The sequence below is a fragment of the Spinacia oleracea genome, chromosome 1 (genome assembly GCF_020520425.1).
Source record: "Spinacia oleracea cultivar Varoflay chromosome 1, BTI_SOV_V1, whole genome shotgun sequence".
NCBI classification, from domain to species: Eukaryota; Viridiplantae; Streptophyta; class Magnoliopsida; order Caryophyllales; family Amaranthaceae; genus Spinacia; species Spinacia oleracea.
The window spans coordinates 49,518,773-49,531,065 of NC_079487.1; positions in this window are offsets into that span (position 1 = coordinate 49,518,773).

Consider the following 12,293-nt stretch of genomic DNA (forward strand, 5'->3'; position numbering starts at 1 on the left):
ATTATTTGTGTACCTTACCCCTTTAGTATCTATAAGTAACACCTCGCTATGGCGGAAAACTATTACTAAGATCGATGAAGAAAGGATATCCAAGTAAGTGTTATTTTGGCATGGCACCTTTTAACTCAATTTTTAAGTTTGGAACTTAAAGCTCTTACTATGTTGGTTAGATTTTAAGTGAACTAAAATCCTTAATCATGCAACATAATCAAGCTTTGATCTCATGCATATTTAAGACATATTTAAAAGCAATAAATAACTTAAAACATGCATAAGATAAATGTGATCTAGTATGGCCCGACTTCATCTTGAAGCTTCAACTTCAAAGTCCGTCTTGAAAATCTCCGTGGGAGGCCCCATTTTCTTCAAATAGGATAAGCTATAATTAAACTAATTACAAATATTTGATGGTACGCAGACCATATTTGAATTGAAAAACAATTTTGGTACTTTAGACCAATTACATTCAAATTAATGGTACGCAGACCATATTTTCTATCCTATTTGGGCCATACTAGTCACTTCATAACCTGCAAAACAGTACATATACAATATATACCATTCACCCATTCATTATCATGAATGGCCCACATAGCTGGTTAGTAAAACACGTTATGCATCACATAAATATTTGCAGCAATTAATCAGGGCACCAATAATCTACCAATTATTCAGTCCTTATTAATTCTAATCAAGTTGTTTAACCTTAAGGGATTTGTAGACCTAATCAAGAGTTTATGACTAAAAATGCTCCCACTAAAACCAATAAATTCATATGCTTTACTAATTTTAAACATAAAAATGTATTTCTAGTCTAACCGGAAACATACAAATTTAATTAAAATTTAAAGCTCATATAAATTTATAATCGAATCCATTAATTTAGTTTATTTCAGTTGAATTAAACGAATTTAAATTAATTTAATATTTAACTTTAGTAAAATAATTAGTATAAATAAAATTTATAATAATTATAATATTCAAAATTAAATCCAAGAAAAAAATTTAAATTTCGAATTTTAAAATTAATTAAAATCGTTTCCGAACTGAAAATTAAAATTAAAATCAAAACGTACCAATCGTCGCAAGACGAGGCACTTTGGGCTTGCGCCCAAACCCCATCAAGCTACGAGGCAGCGCGCCCCGCTCGATTGATCGTAGCACAAAGCATACACAGCCACACGCCACAGCTGGCCACGCTGCGCGCAGCCTTGTGCTGTGTCGCGTGTTGCTGCGCAGGCCAGCGCGCGCCGAGCGAGGGATCGCTCCCTGCTTGCGCGTTCTGCTTGCTGGCTGGGCGAGCTAGGCGCGCTGTGGCGCGGCAGCATCACTGCCCACACGCGTCTTGCTCGTCGCTCGTGCCTTGCATCGTCGCCCTCGCCCATCGTATAGCACATACGGCACACACGCACAGGCCCCCTTGCCTCGTGCGCGCGCCATGCGCTATGTTGCTCGCTGCATTCGTACCGCACGGGCGACGAGCTCCCTTGCTCGTCGTCGCGTGCCCGCACTATACAACACCCCTTAAGGGTAACACGTAGCGTCCATTGCTTTGTGCGTGCAAGTTTTATGAGCGATTGCATAAAAATTTAAAATTTTTAATTCAATAATAATGACAAATTAAGAAAATATATTAATTTCATAATTTTAGGGCGAAAAATCGAAAATTTATTAATCCATTAATTTCCGATTAACATGGATTCAAATCTAGGTCATTAAAATTTAAAATTTAACATAAATTAACAATTTTTATGGTGGTTTTTAATCATAGGCATCTAATTAAATTATTAATTAATTATGAAAAATAAATCAATTCTAAATTATTCGAATTTCAACAAGTTAATCATATTTACAAATTAGATTGTATAATTAACAAGGCTAGGCATTCAAACTTGTTAAACATATACTGTAGGTCAATCAAAATTCAAGATTTATCAACAAGAATCGCAAATATTTAATTTAACATCTTAAATTTTGTGAGAGGGTCGAAAAAGCGCGAGGCTAATGCGTGACCTTGTCCCTCGTGGGTGTGACGATTCTTTTTATTCAATCGAGTGTAATTGGATTTCCTGTGAGTATACACTCAATTGACTAGTAATATAGGAGTCGCCATTCAGCTTTTAACGACAATGAGAAAAACTGACAAAACCCGGTTATCGTGACATAAAGGGAGTGCAATTATGTTTGACCACGACGGCCGTAGGTTCCCTTGTGATCCCTGGTGTGGGGATCTCTCAATATACACCCGCAAGGTAGAGATTGAGGGTTCGGGGGACTGTAACTACCGAGAGGAGTAATTCGCTCGTCGATAACTCCAGAGGCAGGATATCCTTACTAGCTCAGCATAAATAATTGAATGGACATGCGTTAACTATTAAACTAATCTGAGTTGATTTTAGCAATATGCAACATATAATGCTAATTCGATCGTGATTATCTGATTTAAATAGCATTAAGGGACCTAGCATGATAATCCGATTTCCCAAAAATATTATATTTATTAGGCGTGATAGAACAATCATGTTAGGTTAGTTTAACAGTTCATAAAAAGGGCGAGGAAAGCAGTTAAATCATCGAAAAGGGACACATTACGACGCACCCTTGAGAGGTGCGTCACGGTTCTCAGAAAACTAACCACTTTGACTTTGCTATTTCTCCTTTTTATTTAACGAATCTCGATTATGGGACAGGATACGTTCTGTTCGATTTATGGATCGATTGCGACAGAACGCGTGAACAGTTTCGCAGCGAGAGGCTTAGGCTAAGGGTTTAGAGTCAATACTCAGAATATATTATGTGTTGTTGTGTTGTTCTTTCACGTCGAAACTAGGGGCCTATTAATAGGGAAGAGTTCGTGGAAAGATAGAATTGCAGAGTTCTAATCCACAAAGAATTAGGAAAAGAAACGTACCCAGGTATTTTCAGCGCCCAGGCCTGAGCGCCGAAGATTTCGGCGCCCAGAGCCAGGCGTTGAAAATAGGGTCTGGGCAGTTTTTGTTTAGTCAGATTCGGATTCTAAAATCCGTAGAGTTTGAGATTAATTTGAGTCTTTTAGCGCGTATCAATTTGTGACGGAATGCGTCTGGGCCCGTTACGAACTCTAGGCTCGTTAGGATTTAAATTAATACGTAACTCTTATTTTCGAATCCTTTTAGGAATAGGATTCTCGCAGTTTTCTATCTCATTTAGGATTTATGTTGGAATGCAACACCTAATTCTGACAGGTTTCTATCTTTTATGATTTGCCACTTTTAGACGCTACCTTTTACGGCAGTTACTATTTTTAGCAGGTTTCCATAAATAACAGGTTTCAGGTAAAATGAAATGGGGAATCGAGATTCGTTTATTTTATAGGAGATGCGTTGTCAAGTGGAGTTTTTATGCTTTCATCATCGAACCTTTCCCTTGCGGGAATGGGGACAAAAGTAGGTGTCTAAAGTTAGCCCCCACTTTGACTGAGTCTTGGAGTAAGACGATGGTCAAAGTATTGGACGGAGTGCGTCACACAAGCCATGGTGTATGTGACCTGTTTTGCGAGGGTCTCACGAGCCCCTGAGTGATAACATTTGACTTAAGGGTCATCACTTGAAGTGTCGACATATCCCTCACGTGTCATTGGGATTTGTCAACTAATAGTATAGAAACTTCCTCACTTTTTCATTGGAAGGATCTAAAGATGCGTAGAAACTCCCTCACTTTGTCATTGGGAGTAGCTACAAATGTTTTCGAAATTAAAGCTGTAAAGTGTAATTGGGCCTGGCCAAGCCCAATCACGAGGTAAAACGTTTTTTTTTAAAGATTCTCATTTTCAGGGCTAGCTAAACGAGAAAACCCCCTTGTTTTTATAGGATGTAAAACGAAGGAAAATCCAAAAAACCAATCCTTTAATTTTTGGAAAAAAGGGAAAACCAATAAAAGTTATCGCTGCAGCGACTAAGGACCTGCGCTGTTAGTGACGCAGACCCCGCCCGCTGAAGGTGGGCGAGCCTGTCCTCTGAGGGGGACCCCCCGTCCGATAGAAGTGGACGAATCTGTTTGATGTTTTTGAAAATAAGGACCTACGCGGTTTGTGACGTAGACCCCGCCCGCTGAAGGTTGTTAGGTTATGATACATATGACAATTCATAAATCATGCGGAAAAAACCATAAAGCCAGGAAAACATATTATTTACACATAATCATTTAGCATAGTATAGATGCATACACTTTGTTGCGTGCCTTCCCTAGCTGCGCCCGAACCGAACAAGAACAAGTCTTTAGGACTCCAAGTGTCGTCCCTCCGTAGATAGTCCACAGCACGTCCGGATCCGCCTTAAGCTTTACCAACTAGAATCGCCCTTAAGGTACTTAGAATTTTCGGCTAATGTAGGCAATTGTATGACTGAATTTTTGCTCTCAAAAATCACTTTGAATACTTGAATCGTGTGTTTAAAATAATGACCCTAGGCCCTTATTTATAGAGGTATGGAAAAGGAATTGTAATCCTACTAGGATGTGGATTTGTTAATTAGAACTTTATTAGGACTCTAAATAACAAAGCAAATCTAATAGGATTAGGATTTTAATCTTCGCACGAATCCTAACAGGATTAGGATTTCCCGCACACGCATCGTACAAGCCGTGCACCCGCGCAGGCCTTGCGGCCCACGACAAGCGCACAGCCCATGTGCGGTGCTGCGCGCGCGCGCGCCCTTGGCTGGGCCTGGCCTTGCGCTGGGCCTGCTCGAGGCGTGCGTTGCTGCGTGCGGCTCGCTGGGCGATGGCCTGGCTTCATGCTGGGCCTTCGTCTAGCGGGCCTCGTCCGACGCTAATTCGTACGATACGCTTCCGATTAAATTCCCGATTCCGGAATTCATTTCCGATACGAACAACATTTAATATTTCCGATTCCGGAATTAATTTCCATTTCGAACAAATATTTAATATTTCCGTTTCCGGAATTATTTTCCGATTCCGATAATATTTCCGATTCTGACAATATTTCCGTTTCCGGCAATATTTCCGATTCCGGCAATATTTCCATTTCCGATAATATTTTCCGATACGTACCATGTTTCCGTTTCCGGCAACATCTACGACTTGGATAATATTTATATTTCCGATACGATCCATATTTCCGTTTCCGGCAATATCATCGTTTCCGGAGTATTCATTTCTTGCCTGTGACGATCTCAGCTCCCACTGAAACCAAGATCCGTCGATTCCGAATATCCATAGATGGAGTATTTAATGCTATTAAATACTTGATCCGTTTACGTACTATTTGTGTGACCCTACGGGTTCAGTCAAGAGTAAGCTGTGGATTAATATAATTAATTCCACTTGAACTGAAGCGGCCTCTAGTCAGGCATTCAGCTCACTTGATCTCACTGAATTATTAACTTGTTAATTAATACTGAACCGCACTTATTAGACTTAATATTATATGCATACTTGGACCAAGGGCACTATTTCCTTCAGTCTCCCAGTTGTCCTTAGGGACAAGTGTGCATTTCCTAATTCCTTTGTCGCTCGATGCTTGCTCTTGAACATAAGGTAAGAGTTGTCATCCTTATTATGTCCAGAGGTGTTCCTCGGTTTCAGAGTTCAACTGATCAAATAGACAGATAATCATAGCCTATGATTCATCCGAGCACGGCCATGCATTTCACAGTTTCTAGCTCTCCGAGTGGCCTTGTACAACTTTTAAGCATCTCATCCCGACTTATGGGAGGACAATCCCAATCTTGCGATCTTGAGAATAGACTTCGTTTGATAGGTGATTACCTGAGCGTTGCCTTTATAGCCTCCTTTTACGGTGCGACGGTTGGTCAACGTCAAAGCAACCAGTTCTCAAACAAGTAATCTCAAATCACTCAGGTATTGAGGATTTAGTGTCTAATAATTTTAATGAAATTTACTTATGACAGATTTTCATCTCTTACAGTAAAGTTTCATAGGTCTTGTCCGATACTAGTCTTCCCAAAGTAAGTATCTATGCAAATGATTATGACATTGCCATGTCCACATAGTTCAAGAAACAGAACTATTAGTCATCTTGCATTCTAATCGTCTAACGTTTTCTATGCCTCCAATTTTATAGAAAACTCCGACTAGGGACCATTTTCAACCTTTGACATTCAAGTTCACTTGATAGACATTTCTTAGTCACAGGACTGATCCTGACAGTCTATCTTGAATATATCGTCAAATTGAAGGGACTCATCATTTAACAAACCACAAATTAAATGGAAAAATGAATTCTTTTAATTTATTGTGAATGATTAACCAATAATGTTTTATAAAGATTTAAACTCTAAAACTTTAAAACATTAAACAGGGATATCAAAGCCATTCTCCAATATGCTTGATTCCCATAGCTGCAGTGTGCGAGTTGTGCTTCGCCTGCGGCAGAGGTTTAGTCAATGGATCTGATATGTTGTCATCAGTTCCAATCTTGTTTATCTCAACTTCTTTTCTTTCAACGAACTCTCGTAGAAGGTGAAATCTACGAAGTACATGCTTGACTCTCTGGTGGTGTCTAGGCTCCTTTGCCTGTGCAATAGCTCCGTTATTATCACAATACAGGGCTATTGGTCCTTTAATGGAGGGGACTACACCAAGTTCACCTATGAACTTCCTTAGCCATATAGCTTCCTTTGCTGCTTCATGTGCAGCAATGTACTCCGCTTCAGTTGTAGAATCCGCAATGGTGCTTTGCTTAGCACTCTTCCAGCTTACTGCACCTCTGTTGAGGCAGAAGACAAACCCAGACTGTGATCTGAAATCATCTTTGTCGGTTTGGAAACTTGCGTCCGTATAGCCTTTAACAATTAATTCATCATCTCCACCATAGACCAGGAAGTCATCTTTGTGCCTTTTCAGGTACTTCAGAATATTCTTGGCAGCAGTCCAATGCGCCTCTCCTGGGTCTGACTGGTATCTGCTCGTAGCACTGAGTGCGTACGCAACATCCGGGCGTGTACATATCATAGCATACATTATTGAACCAATCAATGATGCATATGGAATCCCATTCATTCGTCTACGCTCATCAAGTGTTTTTGGGCACTGAGTCTTGCTTAGAGTTATTCCATGAGACATGGGTAGGTAGCCTCGCTTGGAGTCTGCCATCTTAAACCTATCAAGCACCTTATTGATATAAGTGCTTTGACTAAGTCCAATCATCTTTTTAGATCTATCTCTGTAAATCTTGATGCCCAATATGTACTGTGCTTCTCCTAGATCTTTCATCGAAAAACATTTCCCAAGCCAAATCTTGACAGAGTTCAACATAGGAATGTCATTTCCGATAAGTAATATGTCGTCGACATATAATACTAGGAAAGCAATTTTGCTCCCACTGACCTTCTTGTATACACAAGATTCGTCTGCGTTCTTGATGAAACCAAAGTCACTGACTGCTTCATCAAAACGTATATTCCAGCTCCTGGATGCCTGCTTCAATCCGTAGATTGACTTCTTTAGCTTGCATACCTTTTTAGCATTCTTTGGATCCTCAAAAACCTTCAGGTTGTGTCATAAACACAGTTTCTGTTAAAACGTCGTTTAAGAAAGCAGTTTTGACATCCATCTGCCATATTTCGTAATCGTAATATGCAGCGATTGCTAACATTATCCGAATAGACTTTAGCATTGCAACTGGTGAAAAGGTTTCATCGTAATCCACACCGTGGACTTGCCTGTAACCTTTTGTAGCCAATCTAGCTTTGAAAACTTCAAGTTTCCCATCCTTGTCCTTTTTTAGTTTGAAAACCCATTTGCTTCTAATGGCTTGGTAGCCATCTGGCAAATCGACCAAATCCCATACTTGGTTTTCAGACATGGAGTCTAATTCAGATTGCATGGATTCTTGCCATTGCTTGGAGCTAGGGCTCGTCATAGCTTGTTTGTAAGTCGCAGGTTCATCACTTTCAAGTAATAGAACTTTATAGCTCTTGTTCGTCAAAATACCTAAGTACCTTTCCGGTTGAGATCTATATCTTTGCGATCTAGGCGGGGTAACATTTCTAGATTGACCATGATTCTCACCAGATTCTTCTAAAGATCTGTGAGTTTCATCCTGAATGTCATCTTGAGCATTCTCTAGAGTTTGTTGTTCGACTCGAATTTCTTCGAGGTCTACTTTTCTCCCACTTGTCATTTTGGAAATGTGATTTTTCTCCAAAAAGACACCATCTCGAGCAACAAACACCTTGTTCTCAGATGTATTGTAGAAGTAATACCCCTTTGTTTCCTTTGGATAGCCCACAAGGATACATTTGTCAGATTTTGGATGAAGTTTGTCTGAAATTAATCGTTTGACGTATACTTCACATCCCCAAATCTTAAGAAAAGACACATTTGGAGGCTTTCCAAACCATAATTCATATGGAGTCTTTTCGACAGCTTTAGACGGAGCTCTATATATAGTGAGTGCAGCTGTATTTAGTGCATGTCCCCAAAATTCTAATGGAAGTTTGGCCTGACCCATCATTGACCTGACCATGTCTAGCAAGGTTCTGTTCCTCCGTTCCGACACACCGTTCCATTGTGGTGTTCCAGGAGGAGTCAATTCTGATAGAATTCCACATTCTTTCAGATGGTCATCAAATTCATAGCTCAGATATTCACCGCCTCTGTCAGACCGCAATGCCTTAATCTTCTTGCCTAATTGATTCTCTACTTCACTCTGATATTCCTTGAATTTGTCAAAGGATTCAGACTTATGCTTCATTAGGTAGACATAACCATATCTACTGAAGTCATCAGTGAAAGTGATAAAGTAGCTGAAACCACCTCTAGCATTTGTACTCATTGGTCCACATACATCTGTATGGATTAAACCCAATAGTTCATTTGCTCTTTCTCCAACTTTAGAGAAAGGTTGCTTTGTCATTTTGCCAAGTAAACATGATTCACATTTACCATAATCCTCTAAGTCAAATGGTACTAGAATTCCTTCCTTTTGAAGTCTTTCTAAGCGTTTCAAGTTTATATGGCCTAATCGACAATGCCACAGATAGGTGAGATCTGAATCATCCTTTTTGTCCTTTTTGGTATTTATGTTATATACTTGTTTGTCGTGATCTAATAAATAGAGTCCATTGACTAATCTAGCAGATCCATAAAACATCTCTTTAAAATAAAACGAACAACTATTGTCTTTTATTAAAAAGGAAAATCCCTTAGCATCTAAGCAAGAAGTAATAGATTTCTGTTTCTTAGCATCTAAGCAAGAAACAGAAAATAAGGACCTACGCGGTTTGTGACGTAGATCCCGCTCGCTGAAGGTTGTTAGGTTATGATACATATGAAAATTCATAAATCATGCTGAAAAAACCATAAAGCCAGGAAAACATATTATTTACACATAATCATTTAGCATAGTATAGATGCATACACTTTGTTGCGTGCCTTCCCTAGCTGCGCCCGAACCGAACAAGAAAAAGTCTTTAGGACTCCAAGTGTCGTCCCTCCGTAGATAGTCCACAGCACGTCCGGATCCGCCTTAAGCTTGACCAACTAGAATCGCCCTTAAGGTACTTAGAATTTTCGGCTAATGTAGGCAATTGTATGACTGAATTTTTGCTCTCAAAAATCACTTTGAATACTTGAATCGTGTGTTTAAAATAATGACCCTAGGCCCTTATTTATAGAGGTATGGAAAAGGAATTGTAATCCTACTAGGATGTGGATTTGTTAATTAGAACTTTATTAGGACTCTAAATAACAAAGCAAATCTAATAGGATTAGGATTTTAATATTCGCACGAATCCTAACAGGATTAGGATTTCCCGCACACGCATCGTACAAGCCGTGCACCCGCGCAGGCCTTGCGGCCCACGACAAGCGCACAGCCCATGTGCGGTGCTGCGCGCGCGCGCCCCCTTGGCTGGGCCTGGCCTTGCGCTGGGCCTGGTCGAGGCGTGCGTTGCTGCGTGCGGCTCGCTGGGCGATGGCCTGGCTTCGTGCTGGGCCTTCGTCTAGCGGGCCTCGTCCGACGCTAATTCGTACGATACGCTTCCGATTAAATTCCCGATTCCGGAATTCATTTCCGATACGAACAACATTTAATATTTCCGATTCCGGAATTAATTTCCGTTTCGAACAAATATTTAATATTTCCGTTTCCGGAATTATTTTCCGATTCCGATAATATTTCCGATTCTGACAATATCTCCGTTTCCGGCAATATTTCCGATTCCGGCAATATTTCCATTTCCGATAATATTTTCCGATACGTACCATGTTTCCGTTTCCGGCAACATCTACGACTTGGATAATATTTATATTTTCGATACGATCCATATTTCCGTTTTCGGCAATATCATCGTTTCCGGAGTATTCATTTCTTGCCTGTGACGATCTCAGCTCCCACTGAAACCAAGATCCGTCGATTCCGAATATCCATAGATGCAGTATTTAATGCTATTAAATACTTGATCCGTTTACGTACTATTTGTGTGACCCTACGGGTTCAGTCAAGAGTAAGCTGTGGATTAATATAATTAATTCCATTTGAACTGAAGCGGCCTCTAGTCAGGCATTCAGCTCACTTGATCTCACTGAATTATTAACTTGTTAATTAATACTGAACCGCACTTATTAGACTTAATATTATATGCATACTTGGACGAAGGGCACTATTTCCTTCAAAGGTGGCGAACCTTGTCCTCTGAGGGTGGACACCCCGTCCGCTGAAGTGGACGAATCTGTTTTGAAATTTTTGAAAATAAGGACCTACGCGGTTTGTGACGTAGACCCCGCCTGCTGAAGGTGGCGAACCTTGTCCTCTGAGGGTGGACACCCCGTCCGCTGAAGTGGACGAATCTGTTTGATTTTTTTTTGAAAATAAGGACCTACGCGGTTTGTGACGTAGACCCCGCCCGCTGAAGGTGGCGAACCTATTTTAAATTTGAAGACTTTATTTTTCGAAAACTGAGGACCTGCGCGGCTAGTGGCGCAGACCCCGCCCGCTGAGGGTGGGCGAGCCCATTTTGAATTTCTTATTTTGCCCATGTAGAAGGGCTTTTGTGATTACAACCTGTTTGTGGGTCGTAATATTTCCTGATTAGATGTGTCCTGTAAGTGGGTCCACATTGAGTATATTTTTGTTTAACAATATTTTTTTGAGATATCCAAACATGTTATGGTGCGTGGCGCAGTCTGGGTATGTGATTTTGATTGGCGCTCCCTGTTGGAGTCCACTTTTCGCGAGCCCCCAAGTGTTGGGGCTCGTCGGTTGTTTTTCGCGTCTTGTAATCATGTTTGGGGTCACGTTCGTATGTGCGAGTGACCTCCTATAGTAGTGTGCTATTTTAGTGAAGCCGTGGAGTGCGACTTTAGGCGACATCCGGTTTTGGCTTGGCCCGGATTATCCCTTTGACGGACAGACATTTTCTATTTGAAAAACCAATGACTTGAGTCACTTGACGACACATATTTTTGGTGTTTTGAAGAATGACCATGATATTCAACTTGCTTTTTTTTGAAAAGTGTACATGAGCGTTTTCTGAGATGAGTCTAAGTTTCGACCAAGTTTTGTTATTATTATTTTTTTTTTTGCTTATTTGGGAGCTAAATGTGCTTTGGGCTTGATCTTACTTGTAATAGGGCCTCGTGTTTTAGCAAAACGGTCTTGAGTCCTTTCCTATTCCGTGATTTTGTGAAATCTGGGCCTTGGGCTGCATTTTCAGCGCCCAAGCTCAGGCGTTAAAAATTTCAGCGCCCAGAGGTGGGCGCTGAAACTTCTTTCCTGGTGATATTTGATTTTCGGATTTCTAAGCACGTCTCCGAATGGGATCAGGATGTTTATTGGGTGCGTTCAGCTATATATAGGGGCTAGGTACGTCCTTATTTTTCACCACTCTCAAATTCTTTCTCTCTTTTTTGCTGTGCTCTAATTATTTACTGCTTTTGTCATGTCGATCCCTACTTTCTCACTCCAACGGACTGTTAGGCGTTGGCTACGAGCCCTTACTCCTACAGAAAAAGCTTTGTTAAAAGAATACCACTTAGAGGCACTTTTAGGCTTACAACAAATTAATATTGATTATAATTTTCTGCATGCTGCCCTAAACTTTTGGGACTCCGATCATCACGTTTTTTCCTTTCGGGGCAATGAAATATGTCCTTTGCCTGATGAATTTGCTGCGATCCTTGGTTATCCTACTAATGCTACTCCTGTTACTCCTGGCACTATTGAAGAGGGTAAAACAACCATAAGGGCTTTCTTAGGGCTAGATGATAACATGTTTGCTGAACTTGTTGTAGACGATAAGGTTAACTTGGCAAAACTCGTAAAACATCAT